The sequence below is a fragment of the Phyllostomus discolor genome, chromosome 1, assembly GCF_004126475.2.
Source record: "Phyllostomus discolor isolate MPI-MPIP mPhyDis1 chromosome 1, mPhyDis1.pri.v3, whole genome shotgun sequence".
NCBI lineage: Eukaryota > Metazoa > Chordata > Mammalia > Chiroptera > Phyllostomidae > Phyllostomus > Phyllostomus discolor.
Genome location: NC_040903.2, coordinates 184,766,498 through 184,792,224, shown reverse-complemented (window position 1 = coordinate 184,792,224; position 25,727 = coordinate 184,766,498). Strand labels below are relative to the sequence as shown.

Sequence of the window (25,727 nt, the reverse complement as noted above, 5' to 3'; positions counted from 1 at the left end):
CGACACAAAGAACACATACTGTACAATACCATTTACATGAAATTCTAAGGCAAAGCAAACCTAAGGTGAAAATTATCAGAATGATGGCTGCCTCTTGGGAGAGGGGAATGGGTAGGAAGATAACATGGGAAAGGACATGAGGGAAATTTCTGGAGAGATAGAAATGTTCTATATTGTGATAAAGATGTGAGTAACAGCAGTGTATCAAGTGCAAGGTGTGGATGTTAGTAAAAGTATGGATGAAGCAAGAAGGGCAGAATACTAGTAATTGCTGAAGCTGAGTGATGGGTACATGAGAGTCATAGTATTCTGTTTATTTTGTGTCTATTTATAATTTTCCATAATGAAAAGCTAGAAAATAAATGCAAGTCTCCTGCTATTTGCATGCTGAAATGATGTTTTGAATATATTGGGTTAAATAGAATATATTACTAAAATTAATTTCACCTGTTTCTTTTCACTTTTATAGTGTGCCTACTAGAAAGTTTAAAATTATATGTGCCGCACATATTTTATTTCTGTTGGAGATTGCTGGTTTAGAGAACAGTTAGTGATGCTCTGGCCAGTGTGGCTCAGTTGGTTGGAGTGTCGTTTGATTCCCAGTTAGGGCACATACTTAGGTTGTGGGTTCCGTCCGGGCACTGATCCCCAGTTTGGATGCATACAGGAGGCAACCAATTGATGCTGCTGTCTTGCATCAATGTTTCTCTTTCCCTCTCCCTCTCCCTCTCTCACTCTCTCTCAAATCAATGAAAAAAAATCCTCAGTTGAAAATTAAAAAAATAATAACCAGCGTTCATTAAATAAGTGACTACTCAGCCTGGAGCATCTTACCTAGAAATGTCTACGTGAGAAGTGGCCTTATGCTAAATGAACCACTGTATCTCAGCATGTCTTTCCATTTGGGGTTCCATCATGACCCCACACTTCATTTTCTCTGCCCTTGGAGATTTCATACAGGTGGCATGTCTCTCCCCTTAGCTGTCCCATGGGCTGCCCATTGTTATTCCTGCTCTGCGGTTCTTGCAGGGATGACTGTGTCATCACTGCAGCTCCTGAAGCACCTCTGTTGGAGCAGCGAAGCCAGGAAACCACTGACTGCAAGAGGGAGTACATGGACTTAATGAAGGAGGCAGCTGCTTTGTGCCCCCGAAGTCAGGTATGTTTCTCTCAGCTGGCACTCTAGGGGCTGTTCAGAGACTTTTGACAGAAGGAAAAATCCCTAGCCAAAAGGCACAAATAGCAAACTCACAGGTTCCGAGATAATGAGGCTGAAGAAGTTATCTAAAGAATAGAGCCCCTGATCCCACCTAGATGAGTGCAGCCCTTGGTGAGGCCACTAAGCCTTCCCCTCTGGCTAAATGGCTAATTATTTCTGATAATGGTGGTCTCTACTAACTCCTCTCCTGCCCTACAGCAGAGCACATCTATCAAGTGAGGAGGGTAGTAATTACTGGTGATACTTGCAAACACTCATTATCTAAGCTCCTGGGTCCTTAAGAGACAGATATTAGATACACAGGGATCAACTCGTGACAATGCCAAAAGGAAGCTGCAGCCATTTGAAAAGCAACATGTGGCAACTGTGGATTTCTAAAAGCAAATTCAAAGAGTATTCTATTCAAAGTAAGTCTCTAATATTTTGCACTTACATGTCTTCTGACATCTGAGAATTGTTTCTTTCCTTCCTTTCTCTCCCCATTAGCTGAGACCTCTGCCTCCAAACATGCTAATAACTTTCTGCCTCTGAATCCCCTTCCAGACCCCAATTTCTCATAGACACAGGCTGTGCTATCTGCTATATTCCCTACAGCTCCTTGCAAGTTGGCAGGGACAGAGAATGTCCATGATTCATACAGCTAGACTGGTTACTTTTTGTCTTCAGCTGTATTGGATGCCTTCTCTCAATAGCAGATTATCCTCAAACATTTTGCTAGACCAAAATTCGATGACCCAAACAGATCATCAGTTAAGATTAATAACATGAAACTTAAAGGTCACTTGTAAACACTCCATGAATAATATACTGTGCTACCTTGAACAGTTGAGACTTCTTGGACTCAAGAAAGATTTTCAATGTTATTGAGGTTTTAATATAGAATTTATTTTAGACTAAGAATATATTACAGGGGGAAATTGCAAAGAATGTGAATTCAACTGTGAAATCACCTTGTTGGTCATTGCAAGACTCTCAGAACACTCTCCTTTTTCTTTATGAAAGAAAGTTTATAGAGAGCCATGATGGACAGAATGGTGAAGCCCTTCCTTTTTAAGACACATCTGGGGTTTAATTTTGAAGAGAGAAAACCAGATTTCAAAAGACAGATCCTGTTGGAAAGTCACCAACTGGCCACAGACAAAAATGTCTGAGAGGGTTTGGTATTTCTCACTCCAGCTGGGAGTTTTGTTGTTTTGCTTTTTACGTTCTCTGACTGTACTTCTCATAAAATAAAATCCCAAATTCTACTCCTGGGTAATATGAAAAAGAGAGTCCTTTGATCTTCAAAGTTTTCTTGACTTTTAAGGAGAAAAAACAAGAAAATTTCAAAATATTTAACTCCCATACCTATATGAGGGGGGATCCCCCCCGAAAAAGAATTATCTTCTGGAGGGTGGGCCTTTTGTAGTACAGGCTTCCCCTGCTAGGTCAGTGTTCAAGGAACCCATCTGTGTCAGTGTACCAACTGGCATTGTTGTGAGAGGCTGCATTCCTCTTCAGTGATTTTTAAGACTCTTTCAGTGTGTCCATTTTGGGATGGGTGATTTACAAGCATACCTGCCCACACTGTGCTGAGTGTTCAGCAGTTTTAGACTGAAAACTGTATGACCCTCCCCCCGCCCCTGACCCACCACCTTTATTCACCTGATCTCTCCCCAAGCAACCTTTTTTATTGTTTCCCTGGATGAAAAATGTCCTCAGAGAGAAACATTTTGCTGATGTAGAAGAGGTAAAACAAAAACCAACAGAAGCACTAAATGGCATCAAAATTGACTAGTTCAAGAACTGTTCTCAGCAGTGGAAAAAAATCTCAATAAGTATATTGTATCAAATGGAGAGTACTTTGCAGGTGACTAAAGTTTAAACATGTAAGAGTAAATATATACTTTTTAGTAAATAAATTCCTTGTTTTGCCCCCCCTTATATAGCTTATGCTTTTTTAAACATTATTCCAAGAAACAGCAGTTAACACAAATATAGAGAAAATTTATAGGAGTAAAATTTTTAAAATCTAGACACATAAAACTCTGAATATATCATATGGAAACACGCTTTCACAGGGGCATGTTAAGAGGGTTTCACTCTCAGTATGACTGAGAAGTCCACTCGATCGCTGGGCAGAAGGCTGACTTCAGGCCATTGATTTTGGGGGGGTTTCTTTTTCTTTCTTTCTTATTTTTTTTCTGCCTTAACTCACAGTCAAAAACACTTTATTTGTCAAAGCTTTAAAAGTATATTTATCTTTTGAAATGAAGGCCCACACAGACACGCACACACAAAAATACAAAGTTCTGCACATTATCAAAAGAACAGTGGCATCTTTATTGCCAAGGCCTTGATGTTTAATAACACACATCCCATCTGCATCTTCAAACCTACATGCATTAAAAAATTCCAAGAAACCTCATCATAAAGCTTCTATTACTACAGGCTTCCCATTACAAAACAGAGCTGCACTTTGTAGTATTATAGCACTTTCCATGCAAGAGTAGAAAAACTCTTTCATGATTTCTTTGTTTTCCTCCAGACACCCATGGAGGAAGGTCAATAGTACATACATTTTATTGAAATTCTTGTCTAGGAAAACATAAAACAAACAGAAGAGAGCGGTACTATTAGTTTCTTGAGGTTATACATTACTTTCTCAAGTTATTGAAACTTTTTAAAAACATGTTGATTGATTGAAAATATAAAATTCTGACTCCATCTTAACACTATTACCAGTGAAATATTTCTTATCCCCTCCACTACCATCCTGTCTCCAGCCAAAAGACACTCCTCACCCCACACATTGGACTCGACCCCACAGCCATTGAAAATATAAAATAGAAATATCTGAATACTTCTCTTATAGGACCATGAAACCTCAGCTTATCCAAAGCATGGGTGCCTTCGGGCAACTTGAAAGGCATGAGACAGCTAGCTGCCTGGACCACAAAGGGGTCCCCAAATAAGAGTAAGGACAAGATGTTACTCCAGCCAAATACCCAGATAGGCATTTGTTCTTAATGTATGAAGCATTGTTGAAAAGAAAAGAAAGGACAGAAGAGGAGGAGAGGGGAAGGAGAGGAAAGAGGAAAAGGTATAAAGGAAACCCCTCTCCCAATATTAACATGTGTTTAGCAACAATTTAGCAGATGAGACACATTTGGTCATTACTAATCCTTAAAAAGATCAGGCTTATTTAACTCCATGGTTATTTAAAGCAAAATTTGTATGCCTAGGAACAAATCCTTTTCCACTTCAACTTCTCTATTTGTGAGCTTGTTGAGCAATTATTCTGTAATTTGCCAAGCAAAATAATTCTATCACCTGCCAAGAACAGACCCAAAAGGAAACAAATAATGTGTGTGTGTGTGTGTGTGTGTGTGTGCATATACACACACATATGATAGATGGATGGATGGATGGATGGATGGATAGATAGATAGAGATATCTATCTCTATCCTTTTAAAAATTTCATCCTTTTTAAAATCTCATCCTTTTAAAAATTTTCTGGGTAAAATTTATAAACAGTTGGTATTTCTGAAGACATACTACTTCATCTTTGCAAAATAACTGTCCGTTGATCCAGATGGGTATTTGTGGTTATTGTATTAATAAAATACAGAAAAGAAAAATCTTTAAGTTACATTAGTTTTTTGTGGGGTTTTTTGTTTTGTTTTGTTTTTGTTTTTGGGGGGTTTGTTTTTGTTTTGTTTTGTTTTGTTTTGTTTCAGAAAACACACTCATATATGTGTACATCATCCTCACTGCTCTTTCTTCCAACTGCTACAAACTGGGTCGGGGAGGACTCTCAGCCCGACCTTAGACAGGATGATTAAAATAGGGTTTGGTGGGGGCAGTGAAGAACAGTAAGGTCTGAAGGTCCAAGTGTAGGGATTCATTGGGTGCTAAGGCAAGGCACTGCACTTCGATGTCCTCAATTCCTTCCTCTAAAAATGATGACTAAAAATTCAACATGGCCCTGGCTGGTGTGTCTCAGTGGACTGAGTGCCAGCCTGTGAACCAAAAGGTCACCAGTTCGATTCCCAGTCAGGGCATATGCCGAGGTTGTGGGCCAGGTCCCCAGTTGGGGGTGTGTGAGAGGCAAGCGATCCATGTATCTCTTGTACATCAATGTTTCTCTCTTTCTTCCTCCCTTCCTCTCTCTCTAAAAATAAATAAAATCTTCTTAAAAATTTCAACATGATCTGCTTGATTTGAAGCAAGAATAAATTAATTTAATACATTATGGGGGAATATCTGGGGAGAGGGACAGGTAGAATGAGAGGGAAAACAGCAATGTGGACCACAAACATGCTTTCAGGAAGAAGCTGGTGGTCTGCAGCTCACATTTTGAGAAACATGGTCAACAGTGACTATTTTCTTTAGCTTAGTTAACCTCTATATTTACTTTTTATCATTGCTTCCTGAAAAACAAAGTTTTGTCAATAAAGATGGTCCACACATGAATAAAGAAAAAAAATATCCTCAAATGCCTTCTGAAATTTGCAAATAAACTTTCCTGCTGTTCTCTACCATGTGGTTACTTCACCCTTTTAGTCAACAGATATAAACCCCAAACAGGCATCACGCTAGGCAGTGGGGACTTGCAGATGAAAGGGCAGACCTCCAGGGACCTGCGGTCTAACAGGAAGAGATAAATAAGTAAATAAGTAACTTAAACACAATGGGGTGAGTATAACATCCTTAAGCAGAGCTACATTCAGCTTCCACATACTAACTGCTGAGTGAAGTCAAGAGGACAGCTGGGCCAGGGCTCCATCTGCTCCAAGAGGGTGGACAATCAGGACGCTCTCACTGTCCCTGCAGAGACCATGCCTCCTTTTCCTAGTGGAAGCTGAGAAAATATGTCATGGTAGCCTTGATTTCTCAGGCTAGAAATTTTAATCCAAAAGCTGTAAAACGTGACAAATGCCACACGGTTGAGTAAAAGCCTAAAAGACTACCTGGATGTCTCCTGCCCTGGGTCTCAGAGGTGTGGTGATCCTCTTCTCTGTGCAGTTACTTTTCCCATGTAACAGGTCTTTCCTATGCTTGCCTTTCAATCGTGGCACCTATTCAAAACAAGGTGTTTCTGCAAGGTACCAGTAACTCAAGGCTTGGGCGGGGGGGGGGGGATATTCTTTTAATGTAACAAGAGAAAGTGCTAGCAGAAAATAAATATTTGCAATCCAATTACTTAAATCCTCTACCCTAAGCTTATCATCAAACAGAATATTTCCCACCCTACCTCTGCATTTAGGACTCAAAGCCCCCACCTCATTCCTACTCCCACCCCCAGGAAAGTAGAGAATTACAAATAACCCTCCCCTCCCCAGAAGTTAGACACAAAATTAGACAGGAAGAGGTGGGTGGAAAGGTGGAATAAGGGAACAGAGCTCTGAGGAGCTGTCAGGCAAGGAAGAGAGACTATAAAGGAGAGGGAGTAAAAGAGAGTCATAGTTATTCGTGTGGTTGAGCACATGATGTGTCTCAAGTACTTAAAACTATGAATTTTCCAATTTCCAGCACCCTGAAGACTTAGAAGGAAATAGAATATAGCACTTGGACCTGACACAGTCAATTAAAAATGTTTCTGATTCCATGTGTGTGCTTGACTAGCTAACTGCGGAGTCTTTGTTATTAACCATAATACCCTCTTCCTTCCACAATAAGGCACATTAATTGGATATTTTAGCAATGACATCTAAGAGTCTTTGGCCTCTTCTTTAATCCAAGGAATTTTTGAAATAACATACTTCCTCTTCATGTGCTATTATTCCAGCATCTACCATATGATCTATGGAGAAGACATCCAAACTCATAATTCCCAAATCAAAAAATCCTGGGCTTAGTCTGAGACTTTAAAGACTATCAAACAGAGCTCCTGAGGGCATCTGGAGAAAATCAGATATTGGAAGAGGGCCACCAGCAACCTCTTGAGCTTCATCATGAAGACTAAGCTATTGTTCTTAAAATGACCTACTAAGTCAATCCCTAGAATCTAAATTTCCACCTTAGGAAATTATATTGCCTTAGTCAAGGACCCTTGTTGTGAAAGCTGTGAAAACGCCTATGCTCATGGTCAATTTCTGTGGGAACCATGACTAAGGCAGGTCAAGTCTAGTTTACATGACTCCCGTCTCCATACTCTTTGCAAATACCCAACAGAAGGACAATATCTCCCCTAGTCCTCACAATTGTGAGTGGCTGGAGGAGAAACCTTCATGCTCCTCCTTAAAGCCCCTTCTCTCCCCAACTCAATCCTTCCTTTATTCTGTATCTGAACGGAGGCAAAGAACCAGAAATAAGTCCATCTTCCCTCATTTAGTACGGAAACCACCTGTCTCCTTGTCCTACTTCCTTCTGCTTTTGCTTTCTCTAGTTTTTATCCATCCTGTCTCCAGTTACACAATTCTATACCAGATACATAATGTACTCAGTCATTAGCACTGACGGAAAGACCCTGGTGGCTGACTTCCTTAAACAGGAAAGTCCTCGATATTCCATCTTCACCCAGACACTAGGTTTTAGTCAACTCTTCACAGTAGGGCAAGGGCAAAAAATAAGGATATAAAAGGTGTCGTGGAGCAGAAGGAAAAATTGGGGTGTTAGTTGAGGTTCTTTGTGCTGCAAGTAATAAAAAAACCTAACCCAAACTGGCTTAAGCAGAAGAGAAGAAAAGGGGTACTTTATGGACTTGCAACACTACAGAGTCCGTGTTGGGTCTTGCCTGCTGGAGGAGCTTGGTTCAGGCACAAACAGTGTTTCTGGGCTATTCCTTCCAGCTCTTCTTCCTCTAGATGAGCTCCAATCTTTGATCCTACAGGGTGGTTTCTAGCAACTTCAGGCTCATATCTTCACAATCCTTAGTTCAACAAAAGATAAATCTGTTTCTTCAGTGGATCAAACAGCAGTACCATACTGAACTTCATTTGACTTTGGTCCACTTTTGACCACATGCTCAAGCCTGAGCAATGGCTGTGGCCAAGGGAATGAACTGCTCAGACTGGTTCCACCTAAGTCATCTGCTCCACTCCCTCAGGTCCAGGGATGAAGTCAGCCTCACATGATGAAGCTCACGGACTGAGAATGGGAAACGGGTGCCATCAAAGTAAAAATGTGTCCTCAAGAAGGTATGCAAGTGCTGAATGGCAGAGTTAATGAGCATTCATTTTGCTACCCCAGCTCAGCCGGGATGATCAAGAAATGCTAAACAGAGGAGACTGGTAAAACTTTGAGACTAAGTTGTGAAGGATAAGTAGACGTTTGATAGGCCAAAGAAGGCTGGGATGAGAGTAGAGAGGCCTTCTAAATCGAAGGGGACACCACACACACATGCGGTAGACAGGCAAAAACTCTGATCCTTTCCAGCAAAATCGAAGGAGCTCTGTATGAATGTGCCTGGGAGAGGTTGCAGTAACTGAGGCTATAAAGTAGGTTGACCCACACTACACGTGGGGCTTTATATGACAAACACGAGAATTTAGATTTTTATTCTTCATGAATAGATGGGGAGCACTGAGGTAGATATATATATAGCCAAGATTTGATCTCTTGAGCAGCAATGGAGTATTCAGTGGGTGCAACAAGGCCATGAGAATGGAGTGGAATCTCAGTCAAGAATATTTTACATAACCTGAACCAATGTCATTGGCCATGGAGATTAAGAGGTAAGGCTAAGAAAAAAGAAGGATACTCTGCCATTTGCAACAACATGGGTGGACCTTGAGGGTATTATACTAAGCAAAATAGGAGAGACAGACAGACAGATATTGTAGATCTCATTTTTATGTGGAATCTAAAAAAAATTTCATAGAAATCAAGAACAGATTGGTGCTTACAAGGCAAGGGGTAGGGAGCTGGGGAAATGGGGGGATGTGATCAAAAGATACAAACTTCCAGTTATTAGATAAAGAAGTTCTGGGGATCTAATGTACATCATGGTGACTATAGTTAACAATATTATATTGTACATTTGAAAGTTGCTAAGAGAGTAGATTTTAAAAGTTTCGTAATAAGTTTAAAAATGTGTAACTGTGAGGTGACGGTGTTAACTTATTGTAGTGATCATTTTACAATAGATACAAATATCAAATCATTACGTTGTACACCTCAATCGAAGACAATGTTATATGTCAATTCTATGTCAATAAAACCGAAGGGAAAAGAGGTGGAGCTAGACTCCACAAACATCTAGGTGGCAGAAACGCTGGGCCTGAGGGCTGACTGACTGTGGAGAATGCAGGAGACACAGGGTTCCTGCTCAGGTCTCCAGCTTGGAGGACTGTACAAAATGGAACGCAGATTCACTAAAATACTGAATCCACGAACACTGGACATTCCATTAACATTAAGCCTTGGATCTAACTTTCCAACTCTTGTCTTTTTAAAGAAAAATATGTGCGGGTGATTTTAGTTACCTTTCAATATTTATAGTGAATTTCACGTGACTAACCACTTCATTTACAAATGCATCCTGCAGCCCCCACCCCACCCACCCACCCACCCACAGTGCATCTGTTCTATGTGGGTTATTTACGACACAGCTGTTTTAGCAGTTGGGATCCTCATGCTGCTTTGTCACAACACAAAACAAACGAATCCTCTCCACCATCTTGGCCCCACTTGATTTCCAGCTCAAGAACGTGGCACATTAGGAAAAGGCTTCATCGTCCATTTGTGTCCACAAACAACATAGCTAAGGTCATTCTTGAAGCAATGAAATTCTCATGGTGACATTTTATCTCTGAAAAGTGATTTTTTTAATGGTGACAGAGTCCATCTGAAACAACCCTGGTATTCATGTGTTTTTGTGTTTGTGAAAGATATCCCTGCAGGATATCCTCTTTAAGCTTTGCAGCTGTTGATAATGGGCCTCTGCCCAAGCGTGGATTTATTGTACAAACACATTTATCATCTATCAAACATATTGGCTGGCAAAGGTTTTGTATATTCCATGACTTGTAACATTCTTGCTCCCAAGGATTCTGAAACCACTGAAACACACTCACATTGTTCTTGCTCACTCTTAAAGCAAGAACTGAAAGGCTGACTTTGTCTGGGAGGTGATAGGATTAAACTGTATTTATGCTGAATCCACAGTGTGTAGGGGGCATGAAGCTGTTTTCTAGATGAATCAGCTGATTCTTTGTGCTTTATAAGCCGGTGGAAGCATTAGTTAATGAAAATGTAAGAAAATAACTCATCTAACCAACACTGGATGGAAAAGAAAGGTAAACAAAGGAGCAAAATGAGACCGCAAGACAGCTGTATCACCTTCTGGAGATAATACTTTGCTTGCTCACTCCAAACCTAACCTAGGAGCTGTTTCCAGAGAGAGAGGCAGACGCATGCCCAGAGTTCTAAATCAAGGAGGAAGCTTGCCAAGGTGCTACAGGAGTCCCTGTCTTCAAGCCATTCCCAGCAGGGAAGGTCAGGGAATGGTCCTTTTGGGATATCTGGATGTTCCCAGCAGCATCTTTTGAGACAAAAGGATCCAGGTGAAACTGGATCCGATCCCAAACTGAATCAAACTTAACTTTGGCCCAGACTATCATGCCCAGAGCCAAACAGAACCAACCTGCACTGCAAGTGAGTGGGAAATTCTACTAGGCTAATATGGCTGATGTTCATTCCTTAGCTAACAACTCACTCCAGATGGACAGGAAACCGTGGGTTGAAACATTGCTGTTACTTCTGACTTTTTTCTCTTCTGGAAGCATGAGAAGTTCTCCATTTCTTTCAAAGTACATGAAGAGGATTCGAGCTCCCTATTTAATTTATTTTGGGTTACACTGATTTCTTCTTTCTAAACTTTTTCCTGCTTCATTATACTTATCACTCTTTAACTCATTTTTCCGTCCCCTTTGTTGTGTTCCTTCTCTATTCTTTTTGTCTTTTTCAAGTTCTACATTTTCTTTCTTCTCTATCCAATTCACTCCTGCCAAGACTTTCTTTCATTTCAGGCACTAATGTGTTTACTCCCAGAAAGTTCAATAAACCTGAAAGTTACAACATCTAGGTAGAGAAAAAGGTAAGCAAGATTGAGCAAGAAAGTCATCAGATAGAACAGACAGAATTCCTTAAAGTCTGATCCAGACATTATCAAGAAATTGCATTGGCATAAACTACACAGTTTAGCAAAACTAAACCAGACTCATTCTTGCAGGTTCATGTCTCCTCAGTACTTTAGTCAGCAAAGTATCCCAAGTCAGCCAAGGGCAGGAGGTGTTAATACAATGGCAGGGCCCCATTAAACCGGCTTCGTGTGACTTGAGGCACATCACCAGGTCTCTTAACAACCCTCTGCCAAGCCTGAAAACCCCACCTTAGTGTCAACAATTTATAAGATAACAAAGCAGAGAAGTTTTTCCAGACTATCCAGGGAGCTCACCTATGTTTCTGCTAAACTACAGTAACTGGTTATTTAATCAAATTAGATAGCTGATGTTTTGGGCACAGAAAAGATGAGTTGCAAAACAGGTATCTTTCCAATGCGGGAAGGAGTGGTTTGGGGAAGAGAGGGTATCAGACAGGATTTGGTTCCAAGTGAAAGAAATCCAATTTGAACTAGCATAATTAAAAGGGGGATTTATACACAGTGTGCATAAAACCTAAGGAAGAGTTGAAGGACCAAACTGAGAGAAATGCAAGAATCTCGATTTGCTCAGGAGCACTCGGAACCGGGAACACAAACCCTCGTTCCCTCTCTCATTTCTGCTTCTCTCCACAGAGCTGCAGCCCCGCGTCTCACTGCACATCAGTCTCCTCTACCTGGCAGGACGCAAAGGCTCAAGAGCTCTCCAGAGCTTTACGTCCCACCACTGGAACCTCCAGAGTGAGACTAACTCTCTTCTTTCTTTCCAAGTTTAAAAATTCCCAGAGCAGGACTCTGAATGGCCCAGACACAGTCCATGCCAACTCTGGTCTCATCAGCTGTGGCCATGGGGGCTATAGTACATGCACATAAAGATTACAGCAGCTTTCACTGGAGCCCCATGGTGAGGGTAAGGGAAGGAGTTCTCAAAAAAAAATAGGAGGGGTGAGGAGTGCTATCCTCAGACAAAAAGATATATTAGACAAACAGAACACTTTGTGCCCACTACACACAGGTCCTGAATGATAGGGATGGTAACACACAGTGATCAGAAAGACCAGACCAGAAGGGTCTTGGGGGACTGATAATCACAGAGGTAGAGAGGCAGGGACTAGCTGTGCCTTTACTGCAGTCTTATAAAGCACTATTCCTATACTTGGCTGCTCAGCCCCAAAGGTTACTAGATCCAAAACAGTGGATACATAGAGCCCTGGAGCTTCCAAACTACAAATTTCAAATTGTTTAAATAATAAAATCATCTCTCCTACATGGAACAGAAAATATATATATCGGTCTCTGCCCCCGATTCCTGGAACAGAGCTCTCAAAACCCTTGTAATTTCCTAAGTGATAAGAGCACTAGGAACATCTTTTGTTCCAATATTTGGTTTTGACCCATTCCCAACCCAGATCTCCTAAGTCCCTTGGAATTTCCTGGGTGATAGGAGTGCCTTTTGTTCTCATGATGTGACTCTTACTGGGCTCCTAGGTGGGGGGTGCTCACCAGAAAGACCAAACTATAATTAGAAACCTGGAACTTTAAGTCCTTCTCCACCCACCCCCCATTCGCCAGAGAGGCAAGAGGGGCTGGAAATAAGAGTGAATGATCAGTCATGCCTATGTGATGAAGCCCCCATAAAAATCTCAAAATACATGGTTCATAGAACTTTGGGTTGGTGAACACATCCACGGAGTAGGAGGGTGGTGCACCCCAACCTCTCCTTCATCTGGCTGTCTGTGCCCTTTACTATACAACAAACTTATAGACATAAGTAAATGTTTCCCTGAGTTCTGTAAGCTGTTCTACTCAATGACAGAATGCAAGGAAGGGAATGTGGGAAAATGGAATCTGTAGCCAAGTCAGGTAGAAGTTGTGGGTCATCTGGAGACACATTACTCGTAATTGGTGTCCAAAAGCTGGGGGGCGGGGGTGGGGGGCGTAGTCTCGTGAGACTGAGTCCTTAACCTGTGGAGTGAGTCTGCACTAACTGTGGTTAGTGTCAGAACTGAATTCCATTATAAAACACCCAGCAGGAGTTGCAGAGAATTGCTTGGTGTGGGAAAAAATCAACATATCTGGTGTCAGAAGCATCATAAGTATAGTTATGTGAGTGTAAAGAGGCACACTAAAGCATTTTTCCCTCATACCTAAGTATTTTAGATACCCTTAACTGAGTACGATTACAAAATATTATACTAGGGTGGACTCATATTTATGTAGTGTCCCCTTAAGCAGCAGCACCTCCATCTCTGAGACGACACCAAAGATACGGGGCTGTTGGACAAAAGTCTTCTTAAAAGTGCAGAAAAACTGCAGACCTTCCAGAACTTTCAAAGTCTGTGCATCTACTAAGCACCTTGCTATAGGGGAATTAAAACTGAAGTTGTTTCCATAATCCCAGAGAAATGTTTTTAGTAGCATACTATCAGGAAAGACTCAGAACTATTGAAAAGCTAAAACTGAGAGTGTACATAAAAGAACTTTGAACACTATGAAAATTTTTACATTGCTACAGTTTCATTAGGAATTTGTGTCCATTCTCATAAGCCACTATTCTTTAGAGTACTGTCTACCTGCCTTGCAGGAGTTAAAGCTGAAGCTGGCATTAAGTTCCCCTCTGTGGCTGGGTGGGAAAGGCATTTGTCAGGTTTATTTCTATGAGGAATTATGCTTGAGGTTATCATGCAGTCAAATAAACTTTTTTTCTTATGGAATACGTGGAAAAGGGTCCAGAGGACTGGAGGGGCCCTGTTTTTCATTGAACAAAGTGATTTTGTTCTGAGGTTACGTCTGTATGACCCAAAGTACAGGCTGGTATGCAAAGAGTCCTGCATTGACTTAAACAATAACAAATTGTGGTCCAGGATGCAGGGGAAACTTTGTTCCCTCATGGACACTGAAGACCATACAATTTCACTGCTGTGATTTCAAAATAAACCTTGCAATTGTTAAGTTCTGGATTTGCAGCAAATAGTAGAAACTTTTAAAATGGATGCTTAATCCAGACCAGTCCATGATGACGCTTATGAAGCAACTCTTATAACTCCAGTGGTTAGGTAAACAAGTAGAACATAAATCATAATAAATAGCCAATAAAATTCAGAACTTAATGGTCAAATAATAAATTTTTAAAACGTAAAATCTGGCAAACATAATATGATGACTTGAGTCTGTGTTATCCAGGATTCAGGGGCCTTTTAGCAAGATAATTTAGAAATAGCCTCATCCTTGCAAAACCCACAGGGCCCTTGGAGGCTGGTATGCTTTTCAGAGGTAAGAATGAGTCATAACTGTGCCTGGCACATGGAAACTATTCAATATTTATTTACTGAATTAATTAGTTAATCACTGTGGAGTGGCTAAGTTAGTAAAACAGGTAAAATCCTCACTAACGCCTACCATCCCTAGGTGGCAGGTCACCAACCTGGGCTCTGGGGAAACCAAGCTCTGTGCACCAAGGCCCTTGATTTCTGGGAGCTGCCACAACAGATCATGGGGCTCCCCCAGACCACTGTCTTCTTATTACTGTTCTCCGCTACACAGGGCGACATGGCCTGGAGGTCAGACCGATCTGACTGCCCCAGGGGGTCCTCTCACTAAGCCCCACGTGCCCTGCGATATCTCCCCCAGGGCTTTGGTGATGTCTGACGGTTCCATCAGCGGACGCACCCTCAGATGAGTTCCTGGATATCCAAAGAATGACACTTCCAGACAAGGTTATCGGCAACAGCCTGCTCATCCTGGGAGATCCCTTTAGGTCCCCTGACTAAACAATAATAGCAATGCGACCCAACAGAAACCAAAATTCCTTACATTCCTCTGAAGCTTTACACTTGGACAATGTGGGACTGTTAGAGGGATGGCCTCAGAGAGAAGCTAAAAGCCAGACCTTCTCTCAGCCCCAGGTCCAGTATGAAAGATTTCTGTATCTATATCACAATATAAGCCTCACTTGTACTTTCTTCTGTAAAGCGTGCCTCATGCTGCATGTTAGTCGAAATCTGACAACTCTGTTTCCAGGAGCGCCCTTTAGAAGCCTCTGGGCCTTTGTCCTTGAAAGCATCGCCCTCCCCAGTCGCACAGTTCATGATCCAGTCCAGCACCCCTTCTCTCTAAGGCCTCCTGTACCTCTCCTCCTCCCCAAGCTTGACAAGGGCTCTTCCCTCTGTGATCCTGTAGTAAGTAGCTCACACCTCTCGCAGCCCTTAAACACATTCTCCATGTTTATAATTAGCTGGCTGTCTCCCCAGTTAGATTCTGAGACTCAGAGGGAAGGAATTTAGGTCTTAGTCATTTGTATCAACTCAGCATAGAGACACTCAGATGTTTGCTAAATTCAACTAATTACAAAATAAGGATTTTTAAGTCCAATTTTTCCCCAATTCACTCTCTGCATGGAGGCACTGCCCTACATAAAATGTAAAGTGAATCGCTGTGAGCATTAAAAAAGGAAAACTGGAAATTTAGCAGCTCTTATTAACCACAAGGTATCAGAGGACAGAGCTGTAAAGATGCAACCAATCTGTGTTCTGCTCTTTGCCTTTGGAGATAGCAGATGCTGCCAATTCTCTAGCCTTGCTGGGGCTCCGCAGCACAAGGTGGGGTGCTGCTTGTTTGATTCTCCGTCTGCTTATCTAGCAGGTGTTCTAGACTCTGCTAAGTCAGTTCCTGCTCGTTCAACTGCTTCTAGTTTCCAGACTCTGTGGTATCTCTCATCCGGTGATGTTGTCTCACATGTAGTCTTTGTTCTTTGGCTTTATCTTTTTTAATTTCTAATACCCTTCTCATTCTTGTGGACATTTCAGAGGAAGACATATAAATTCTACCACACGCAATCAGACTTCTCTGAACTAATTATTTTAAAATATAAAGTTATAAATTGGCATTAATAAAACAATATTATTAATATAAATTATTGAAGGAAAATACTCTAATAAGATTTTTTAAACTTTGTATAATTTATCTTTGATCCTAGAAAAGTATAAGGCAAAAAGCAAAATAAAACCCTCTTTTAACTCAAAGAGAAAGAATAGTGGAAAACTGTGAAAAAAGATATTCTGAAATTTCTAAATTCACTCTCCATCTTTATGAATGCTATGCTGTGTGAAGAATCCACTCCTTAATAGGAAAGTTACTGAACATACACAGAGTAACCACAACTTTGTCTTGCAATAAGAGATAGGCTATCCTGAATAGAAAATCATCCTCTACTCACAGTAAACAAGAAATGTAAATGAAACAGAGAATCACTGTAATAAGCAGAATGTTTCAAGTATAAATGGAGGCTCATGAATTTTAAAAAAAAAGGAAAAAATAAGTCATGGGAAGAGAAATAAAAAGTCTGAAGATCCCAGAGCTAGAGCTTTCTGCCACAAATAGCGGTGTCCATGTTGGCATTATCTCTCAGCTTCTCTGTGCAGCAGTTGTCTCTCCCAAAGATGATGAGGTTGGACTTTACCATCTGACTGAATTGTCAAGCTGCCACCCCGGGCACCTACCTGTCAACTGTAAGGTACATACATGCCTACTCTTTGGAGCAACGGTTCAGGACCCTCCTTGCTTTTTCTTCTAGCTCACTTGGTTCCCCCACTTGATTCCATCTGCAGCCTCTCTCTTGGCACCATTGGTTAGGTGGGTGACTGCTGTTCCTGTCTCTTGACTCACCTGAAAGGAAGACCAGTCTGACTCACCCTGGAACACCATTCTCTAGGTTGGGCTCTGACTGCTACACAAACATCCCAGCTGTGCCCATTTCATTCACTTGCAAGTAGGGGAAGGAGAAGGATTCAGACCATCATTTCTCAGTTCTCTTTTGGTTCTGGAATCCTACAATTCCATCAGCATGACAGAGCTTGAACACAGTTTTCTTTGTCCAAAAAAAATCTGAGCTTTGTTTGACCAGCATGAAAGATGGTACGTTCATCTTCAGCAGGAAGGCAAGGATTCTTAGTTCTTACTGTTTTCCTGGTTAAAAATGAGTCAGTGTTGCTACCTATAAAATTTCTCAAAGATGGAGGCATAGGTAGACATGCTTTGCCTCCTTGCACAACTACAAAAATGAATTATAACTAAACCTCAAAACAACACACAGAGTTGTCAGAAAATCAAACTGTATGGAAGTCCAACAACCAATGATTTAAAGAATCCACACTTATCCAGACAGGCGTCTTTTATAGGGAGTCAAAGCAGCTCTACCTAATACACAAAAGCAAACACAGGCTGGCTGCCAAATGAGGAGACAAAAACAAATGGCCTAAATGAAAGAAAAAAAAAACAGAACAAAACCCCATAAACAGAACTAAAAGAAATGGAGATCACCAACCTATCAGATGCAGAGTTCAAAACACTGGTGATCAGGGTGCTCAAAGAACTCACTGAGTATGGCAACAACATAAAAGAAGAAATGAAGGCTACACTAAGTGAAATAAAGAAAAATCTACAGAGAACCAACAGTGAAGGGAAGGAAGCTGGGATTCAAATCAATGATTTGGAACATATGGAAGAAATAAACATTCAACCAGAACAGAAAGAAGAAACAGGAATTTAAAAAAATGAGGAGAGTATTAGAAGGCTCTGGGACATCTTCAAACATGCAAACATCTGAATCATAGGGACACCAGAAGGTGTAGAGGAAGAGAAAGAAATTGAAAACTTATTTGAAAAAATAATGAAAGAAATCTTCCCTAATTTGGTGAAGGAAATAGACATGCAAGTCTAGGAAGCACAGAGAGTCCCAAACAAGTTGGACCCAAAGAGGACCACATCATAATTAAAATGCCAAAGGTTAAAGATAGAGAATCTTAAAAGCATCAAGAGAAAAGCAGAGAATTAGCTATAAAAGAGTACTCATAAGACTATCAGCTGATCTCAAAAGAAACTTTGAAGACAAGAAGGGATTGGCAAGAAGTATGTATTCAAAGTGATGAAAAGCAAGGACCTACAACCTAGATTACTCTATCCAGCAAAGCTATCATTTAGAATGGAAAGGCAGATAAAGTGCTTCCCAGACGAGGTAAAGCTAAAGGAGTTCATCATCACCAAGCCATTATTACATCAAATGTTAAAGAGACTTATTTAAGAAAATGAAGAAGATCAAAACTAGGAACATTAAAAAGGCAACAAATTCACAACTATCAACAACTGAATCTAAAAAAAAAACAACAACAACTAACTAAACAAACAACCAGAACAGGAACAGAATCATAGGTATGGAGATCATTTGGAGGGTTATCAGCCAGGAGAGGGAAGGGAGAAAATGGGGGAAAAGGTGCAGGGATTAAAAAGCGTAATTGGTAGGTACAAAACTGGGGGATGTTAGGAAGTGTATAGGAAATAGAGAAGCCAGAGAACTTACATGTATGACCCATGGACATGACCTAAGAGGAGCAGGGGAATGCTGGAGGAAGGAGGGTAGTGGGCAGAGAGGGACAAAGAGGGAAAAAGTTGGACAACTGCAATAGCATAATCAATAAAATATACCAAAAAAATCCTTCATAGATACTTCATTTCAATTACTTCTGTACTGGAGAGAAACTGATGTTGAATGGAAAAATGACCTTGAAGGATCTTAACACCAAACACAAAGCTGCCATTGCCACACATTTCTTATAATGAAGCCACATTTATCAAACTTCAGTTCTTATAAGTGTTTATTGATATGGAGCTTTTGACAGGCATCAATCTGGCTGATAGCCTTTTCCTGTTAAATCCCAAGTTGCTTTTGCTGCTGAGAGCTCTTAATGACAAAAATGAGGAAGTTGTGTCTGCAGCAAGAGACAGACCCTTTGGGCTGGATTTCACCTTGTCTCTCTTAGCCTACCCTTAATAAATAGGGGCAACCATGACAAAGTCTATTTGATAAGTAATAATTTGGAAACTTGGAAGAAATCGGGGCACCTGAGAGAGTTTTTTAATTATACTTCAAAAACGAAGTAACATTTATTGAACATATACTAAGTGCCAGGCACTATTTTAGACACTTGAAAATTATCTCTTTAATTAAAATCATTTCTTTAATGAAAATTACCTCTTGATTCTAATGACAATCTTTTGAGATAGGGAATACTATCCCCATGTCATTGATAAAATAATTCACCTCAGAGAAGTACATAAGTAGTTTAAATTCACTTAAGTGGTGGGAAGCTAAGATACTGCCCCTCATCTGTAAAATGGATTTTATTTACTTCTGGTATGTGCTACAGACCTTCAACTTCAATTCAGCCAAGGATAATGTGCATATGGAAAAGTAAATCATACAATCATATAATTTTAGACCTTGAAGAATCATTCAAGGTCACTTAGTACAATTTCTCTCATAGAGGAAACAACCCCACAGAGGTTTAATGACTTGCCCAAATACAATTTCTCTCATGTTATAGATAAGGAAACAGACCCACAGATGTTAAATGACCTGCCCAAATTACATGGTTCTAACTGTGCAAACTGTGAAAATCTTTCTTGATTGAAGTATTAGGGCTTAAGATGCAAGCCTTTTGTAGTTAATTGAAGAAGCGATGTCCTAAATCAACACAAACTATCCCATTTGCTTTCAAACAACTAAGATTGTAAAAAGCTCCAGGTGGGAAATTCTAAGATAACCCAAAGATGCAAAGCATTATGGGGTTTAAGAAATCTTTTATATCAAATCAAAGTCCTCCAAAGTATAACTGTTTTTATCTGAGTCAATATGTGGCTGAGCAAATCCCTCTGCAACTAGAAGCAGCCACAGAGTCTGTGTATTCAGAGCTAGGAATTCACTCAGCATCGGGTCAGTAGGTTAGCAGAGATGGTGGGAAACAGACAGGAAGGAGAAAAGGGGGAGGAGAGATAGAAAAGACGTATCTACTTAGAGACTGGGGGGGGGGGATCAACTCCACATATGAATCCATTGGTATAGGAATGATTTTCAATATAAGCTCACATATATTTGCACTTCTTGACCATCGGTCAGAGCTGGAACAGACTTAGGTCTGCCCAGAGAGAATTCAGCCTTAGTAACCAAGCAGTTAGCCAATCTCAGTTATATTTCATAGGCAAAAGCAAACATCTAATAGACTTTTCTTCCCAAAATGCAAATACTGTGATATAGCCAAAGATCATCTACAATTTTTAAATGGTTTAGAAGGACATTTACTTATTGGCTCTTATGAGCCTAAACTCCAAGGTCCAGATAGTTGTTTAACCAACAATACTCAGGAAAAGAAACTTATCTTTCAGATTTGGGCTTTGAAAAGCTTGGACACAAATAATGCCTAAAAGAGGAATAAACATGATTCATAAGGGTTGTCTCATGAGGTTAATCCTCCCGGAAGTCAGCAAAGGACTGGATTGTCCACAGATGTTTTTACCAACTTTTTCTCTTGGAGGATCCAAGTAGGTGTGACTATTTTTAAGCATCGGATTAAGTTATCTGTCTACTGACCCTGAAGGACTGTGGACAAAAGCTGCAGTGGAAAGATAATGCAGCAACTTGAAAACTGTCAAGGAACATTATTTGATGCCTTTGATTTTATGCAATCAACTCATTGGAATACAAGTTTTATTGTAAATTAACTGGAGCTTAAAAGATATAGCTTACATCTCATGCTTGTTTGTAATATAATGCCTCAAACAGTAATAGTATCTCTCTTGGGTTCAAGTTAATCTACTTAGCAGATCCTCACTTGGATGTGTACTGAAGAGGCCAGCAAATGGAAAGGGGAAAAAAAAAATCACACCATATAGACTAACAACACTAGTCCACAGCATTACACAAGTTTTCTCAAGAATGTCTGGTTATGTTGTGCAATCGCCTTCACCCCTTTGACCAACATGTGCTGATGCATTCATAATAATTAATAACTGCCTGGCTCAAAACTCTTTGTTCCATTTGTGCTGAATAGGAAGCAACTCAGCCCGTCCCCATGGTCAGGGGATGGTCTGGGACTTGTCAGAAGACCCTGACAGGCTGACCTCCGCCACGCCCCTCCCAGGAAGTGCTGTGGGGATGACTCATGCAGAAAGTCATGGCAATATCAAATGCTCTCCACTTAGAACTTGTATAAAAGTCAGGCAAGATAACACTGAAAATATTAACTATTTCTTTTTGAAAACCTTTACTTACGGGCATCTTACTTAGTAATAGAATCTTCCTCATTCAGATAATAATTATAAGAATATTTCCATCTATAGCTAGCAGCCAGCTTGAGTCTCACTTGCCTCTTTGGGTTTCATGGAAGAATTGGAAGGACATTAGAAAAAGGGTTGTTTTTGTTTTATTTTTTTAACTTAAGGGTTTTTAAAAAATTTTTACCCTTAAAAGTTATTTCTTATTAATGTTATGGTTCCTTAATCTCAGCCCTACCGACATCTAGAGTTGGATAATTCTTTGTTGTGGGGCTGTTCTGCGCACTGTAGGATGCTTAGCAGCATCCCGGCCTCTGCTTTCTGGATCCCAGTAGCCTCACCTCACCACTCAGAGTTGTGACAACCAAAAATGTCTCCAAACATTGTCAAGCATCTCCCTGGTGAGCCCCATCCAATGTAAAAGCTTGGCTCAAGGAATTCTGCTTTATATAAATATGTTCTGAAAAAAAATAATGTGTGTGTGTGTGTGTGTGTGTGTGTGTGTGTCTGTCTGTCTGTCAGACTAGGAAAGGAGGCAGGGAGGGGCCATCAGCAGCCATTGCCTATTACAGGGCCCTGATTAGGCAGCTTTGCTCACAGACCAACAACAACAGGACCAGACCTTGTACCACCACTGCAGTGGCCCCCTTGGAGCCCAGGTGTTTAGTAACCAAGGGCTGGCTAGAAACATTGAACTTTAATTCTAAGAAACACAAGCTTCTTAGCCACATTCATTCAGTCCTTTCTCAACCACAGTCCTTCCCCCACAGCTGAAGAAGAATAACTACCTTATTGCTTCCAACCACATTGGCCCTACTGGACAGCCACAGTCCCAAGTTCATGTCTTCCAATTTAAAGGAAGCAAATGAGAAAAATCATGGTGTTTTAAAAGGAATTGGTTTTTTAGACTTAGACTAATCAACTCTGGGGAGGCAGTAGTGGCCCAGGGGACAGGCAAACTGCCCACGAGGCTGAGCCTACGTGTGGGGCCGTCTGCACTGAGGTCTACAAGGTGGTGATCGGGGATACAGTGGCAATAGCACCGTTGCCCACCACCCTGGAGCTCACTGAGTTGGACTTCGAAGCCGACGAAGGCCACCATCAGCAGCACCTCGGTGACTGGGAGAGTTAGCTTTGGAATCAAACCCTTCTGACCATCTGAGAACAAGCACAATTTTCCTGAGCAAATCTCACACGGATGTGCAAGAAAAGAGGAAGAGCAACTATGGAAACCATGTATCCCCAGGGCACCTTACTAAAAAGTACAGCTCGTGTTCAACAACTTTTCTAGATGACAGCACAGTCAGCCAGCATAATTTTAGAACCACAGTAAAATGTGTGACTTCAGCAATATATTACCAAATAAAGAACAGAGATGCAAACAGATCCTTGGATAATTTTGATGAGAGGTCACATCCAGTCACAAGAGAAACAGTTTCAGAGGGACACGTTAAGCATGACCCTGAACACAAATCTATTTACAGATTTGTCCAAACCCTTTTTAGTGCTGCCCAGCTAACAGCCGAGTTTGTACAATGGTAACTTCGGTTTACTCAGAAAGGCTTTTAACAAGATCGGCGTTTGTTCCACTAACTGGAACAAAAGACTGTTCTGGGAGCCATTCTCTGTGCCACCAAGGTTTGGGACAATGAGGCCATATGGAATGTGGGCGACTGCCAGGTCCTCAAGGACATTGCGGTTGTGGACATGAATGAGATGAAAGACATTTTTGGGAGCCACTTCAGTTTACTGTTAATGTTCCTGCCAGGATTTATGCCAAATATTACTTTGACCTTCACTCCATAGCAGATAACAACAACCTGCCTTGTGTAATTGCTTGCCTTAGCAAAGGCAGAACACAGAACCCAGAGGCCATTTCCAGACTGTGTGAAGGCAAAGACCTGTGCAGAGCTGCTGTGAGAAGGTCTCAGTGCTGATAATCTCATTGGTATTCAGTGCTCTAAAGCATCCCGTCTTAAGGGAGAACTGGGGAGGGTGTGTGTGACATCATGAGCCCCTCTTCTGCCAGGACTGGAGAAATGGCACCTCTCTTGCTCAAATACTAGCAAAGTTAGTATTTTTACCTAAAAGACAGACATCAAGCTGAAGAGACTCATGGACAGCAAAGGCTATGCTCCTAGGAAAGAATGGGACCTTGTCAAAGCAACATACTCCTTGTCCTTTTGAATGTAGACAGAGTCACAAAAACCGCTCCACAGCAAAAGTTCCCAATCCACACACGGATACCTGGTTACAATGTAGGCTGACAGCTGTGAACTACGTGAGTTTTTCAGCTGAAGTTTAAATTTTGAGATTTGAAAGACACTAACTATATAATTTTATGTCCTTCCTATTCTCTGAAATTCCCTTGCCAAAAAATAAAAAGAAAGAAAAAGAAACACTCCTCCCCCCAAAAAGAACCTTTCCCCACTATCGCTGCATATTCCTTTACAATCAGTGCAGTATTGCCATTAAAACCAAGGATGAAAGAAACTAAGCAAACAGTTAGGACAGGAACAGAACCACAGAAATGGAGATCATATGGAGGGTTAGCAACAGGGGAGTGGGAGGAGGAGAGAGGGGGAAAAGGTACAGAGAATAAATAGCATAGATTGTAGGTGGAAAATAGATAGGGGGAGGGTAAGAATAGTATGGGAAATATAGAAGCTAAAGAACTTATGACACATGGACATGAACTAAAGGGGGGGATGTGGGTGGGAGAGGGTATACAGGGTGGAGGGGAGTGAAAGGGGAAATGGGACAACTATAATAGCATAATCAATAAAATACATTTTTTAAAAAACACAGGATGATTAACAACTCGCAAAGCCACTTCAGAGCAGATTGCTACATTGTTAGGTATTCAAGGCTTCTTCCTACTATATCATCAAAGCTGCTAGTCATTGTTAGCCATTAGCTTAAACCAAAAAGCTGCTGAAGAACCCATTGTTCAAATTCTTTGCAAGCACTACTTATTAGCACATTAGCATGTCTGGGATAGTAAGAGAACGTATCAGCCATTGATTATCTACAAAAAAATTGTTTTTAAAGAGGTACTTTTATTAAAAATTCTAAGGAATCCAAGTCTGCAAGACGTGTGGGTCACAGGCAAGAAACTTGTCATTTTTGGCTCAAAAGCAAATTCTTTTTGAGAATAAAACCAAGTCAACGGGTCGCAGAGGCTCCTTTACTTTACGTTGGCCCCTTCAAGAATCGAATGTATTAAGCACCAAGGCTTGGTCAAGAAGGAATCTCTACGCTCCATTCAGTGTTTTCATGATAACTCAGACCAGGCAGTCTCAGCACCTTGCTACCCAGGTTCGAAAGAAGAGCCACTTTACCGGGCACTAGGGTCTGTTAGGAACACTTGCCTTGGTAGAGTTTTCCAGTTACCTACGCAACATCCATCCATTCATTCTCCCCTTTACTAACAAAACCCCAATTTTGTTGGATGTCACAATATGCCTAATGCTTTACTTTTTTTTTTTTATTTTTTAAAAAGGTACTCTCCCAAGCTCCCCTTGCAGGTGGGGTGGCCATTTGACCCAGTTCCAGCCAATGAGAGATAAGAGAAAATTATCCATTGGGGCTGCTGAAAGACTCCTTAAAATAGAGGCAGATTAATTACCTGGGCCTTTCCATGTGCTCTATCTTATTCCTCCTGCCTGGAACACAAACATCATACAAGACATGGAACAGCTTTCTCACAACCCTGAGGCAACAAGCCCGTGGTTCCTGGTACAGCCTCTATACCATCGCTGGTGCATTAGTTTCCTTTGGCTGCTGTAATTTGTTTCTGCTGTAACAGATTATCATAAAGTGGCTGGCTTAAAAAACAGTGATTTACTCTCTCACAGGGAGGCTAGAAGCAGGAAATCAGGTAGGGCCATACTCTGGGGGCTTTAGGGGACAGTCCATTCCCTGCCTCTTCCAGCTTCTGGTGGCTGCTCCTGGGCTTGTGGCCACATCACTCCCATCTGCATCTGTAATCACATTCTGCCTCTTCTTCTGTCTGTCTAATTGTTACCAAACTCAAGGGGTTCCCCACTCTGGGTGCTCTATTCGAGAATGAGACATGGGTGTCCTGAGGTAGTTTTATTTACTTACAGCAAGCAAAGGAGACAGAATTCATATCCAAAGCTCTGCCTCCCTGAAAGGAGCCTTATCCATTGCCTATATACACTATTTAGTTAATTACATGTTGATTTCTTATTTGCAGTTGACTACTTTCATCCAGTTGAGTTCTGGTCAGCTCATCCTGTTTATAGCTGCATCTCCAAAATACTATGCTACATGTTAACGTGTAGAAAGAAATAACA

The 25,727-nt window shown here is 41.0% G+C and overlaps 1 pseudogene; it reads left to right on the top strand.

The window, feature by feature from the left end:
• The first annotated feature begins 124 nt into the window (after nt 1-124).
• LOC114492165 lies at nt 125-23,627 on the top strand (annotated as a pseudogene).
• The last annotated feature ends 2,100 nt before the right edge of the window (nt 23,628-25,727 follow it).